The sequence below is a fragment of the Nanorana parkeri genome, unplaced genomic scaffold (assembly GCF_000935625.1).
Source record: "Nanorana parkeri isolate BGI_ZX_2015 unplaced genomic scaffold, ASM93562v1 scaffold2479, whole genome shotgun sequence".
Taxonomy (NCBI): domain Eukaryota; kingdom Metazoa; phylum Chordata; class Amphibia; order Anura; family Dicroglossidae; genus Nanorana; species Nanorana parkeri.
In genome coordinates, this window is record NW_017308747.1 from 91,491 (window position 1) to 94,031 (window position 2,541).

Below are 2,541 nucleotides of genomic sequence, written 5' to 3' on the forward strand. Positions count from 1 at the left end.
TAGGCCTGGTCCACCTAGCTGAGGCCATGCAGACCTTGATCCTTAGGGACCTGTCGAAACTAGTCCACCAAGTACTTGGTGAGGACTCTCCCGAAGAAAGACCAAGTGGGGAGAGGTAAAGAAAACCCATGGAGGCCACAGAACCTCTCCCATAACATCAGGGTCGGCCCCAAAGGCACCCACACCCTCAAGTGCGCATTCGTGCATAAGAAGTGCAAATAAATAATTGTCAGTGCAAGACATGGCAGGCCTTCAAGCTGAGATTTTTAAAAAATGATCCAGGATAGCCACACGGCCTGCCCAAGAAGCATAGTGCAGAAAATGTAACCAAAGGTGAGGTACAATTTTAAATTGTGAGTTTCAACCAAAAAAAGGGAAAACTTCCAATGGGGACACTTTTTCTAGAGAATTCACTTTTGAGAGATTTCCTCTCACTTCTATTTGGATCTAGAAGACAGAAAGTGAAGGTAAATTAATCCAATGGGGATGTAGCTGGGGATGAACCAGACAGGGATTATAACCATTTCCTACTCTATGGAAACTAAAAACAAAAAGATTTGTATTTGGATATATTTTAAGACTATAGGATCCTCTGTGGACCCATGTAATGGACAATTTTGGCAGCCAGTAGGTGGTGTCCACAGCTTGAAGAATAGACATGGGCACTTCAAAAAGGCCCCTTCCACATTGCACAGGTCAAGAGGGAAATATCTGCCATGTGACCACCATTGCAGCTAAGTATTTGGGATAAGATGTGATGATCTAGGGATGGATGGAGTGGGAGGGTATTTTTTTTATAAGCAGGCAAACAAAACAGGAGAATTTTGGGGAAAGGAGTCAACGTTTTATAAAACGAAACTGGTGAGCCGGATCAAAGTTGGCTATCTTAGTGAAAAAAGTAGAGGCTCATATTTCAAATATTCATGTTCTCCACCTTCATAGGGAAGAGCGAACCATGCAGTATTTCTGTAAAATTTGCAGCTTTGTAAATGTGGCCAATTTCAGTAATATATGACAGGAAAGTATAACCAGGTTGTGGTGAGGTGGCCTAAAAGAAAACCAAATATTCTCCAGCAAACCTGGATAAAGCAAGGCAGAGCCTTCCTAAAAAAGAGCCTACGTGTCTCATTTTCATTACAAGTCCCAAGGGGTGCATCTCACCCTTTAAGCTTTTGGTGGAGCCAAGCCAATCTTCCATGTTTGCCCCTTGGCCAACTAAACACACAGAACTGCTTCTTCCAAACAGAATCTAAAAATTAGAGCAATAATACATTTATTTGCAGAATACAACTTTTATAGAGAGGGAACAAAATGTAGAAACAGGCAAAACATATGCCGAAAGAATTCAAAATAGGTGAAATATGGAAACTAGACATGTGCAAATCGTTTCGTTCCGAATCAAAATTTGGGCAAATTTTTTTAAATTTGGATGTTCGGACGCATTCGAATTGCCGAATTCCAATGCATCTGAACGCGTCTCAATATGAATTTCCGTTTCCCAATTTCGAATCCCGTCCAAATTTCGCTCAAAAACTAAATTGAATCGGACGTGTAACTTTTCTGGCCAATCAGATGTGTTTTTCAGTTTAATGCATGGGTCTGGGACCTATGCATTAACCGAATGGGTCTGAATCCAAATCGAATGGGACCCGAATGGGTCTGAATCCGAATTTTCGAATTGCTTTCAGGAGCTCCCGAATGCCATTTAGGTCTGGGAGCCTCAGGTTTCGTTTTATGTATAGATGGGTCACAATGTTGCCATTACAAATATCCGTTCGTATTACAGAATACTAATACATACCGTAATACTAAAACTGATGCTCCAAGACCCGAATGTAGTCCGAATTTCCGAATAGCATTCGAGAGCTCCAGAATGCCATTCGGGTCTGGAAGCCTCAGCCTTAATATAGCTACCAGACCCATAATGCTTTCAGGAGCTCCCAAATGGTATTCGGAAATTCGGATCCCGAATGCCATTCAGGTCTAGGAGCCTCAGCTTTAGTATTAATATCTGCCTGCCGGGGGCTCGTGTTCGACACATTGCGGAACGAATTGACAGATTACTAGATGGGGTTGGGCACGACCCCGTTGTCATGGTGCACATCGGCACCAATGACAAAATAGGAGGAAATTGGAGTGTCCTTAAACAGGAGTTCAGAGACCTAGGTGCTAGGATGAAGGAAAGGACCTCCACGGTAGTTTTCTCAGAGATACTGCCGGTGCCAAGAGCCACTCCGGACAGACAGCGCGAGTTGAGGGAGCTTAACAAGTGGCTCCGGAGCTGGTGTCAGATGGAAGGATTTGGTTTCCTGGAGAACTGGGCTGACTTCGCAGTCGGCTATCGGCTCTTCAGCCGAGACGGGCTGCATCTTAATGGGAAAGGTGCAGCATTCCTGGGAGGGAAAATGGTAGAAAGACTGGAGGAGCTTTTAAACTAGAAAGTGGGGGGGAGGGTATAAAAATAAAATTACTTAAACTAAACGTTGATAATTTAATCATAGATAAAAATAACACAGAAAGTAGTAAAAAAGGAGTTAATAA

At 43.0% G+C, this 2,541-nt stretch overlaps 1 protein-coding gene across 1 annotated transcript in view; it reads left to right on the forward strand.

Moving 5' to 3' along the window:
• The window catches only part of TOM1L1 (target of myb1 like 1 membrane trafficking protein), a 65,218-nt gene that overhangs the window by 54,482 nt on the left and 8,195 nt on the right, over positions 1–2,541 (forward strand). The window lies entirely within an intron of this gene.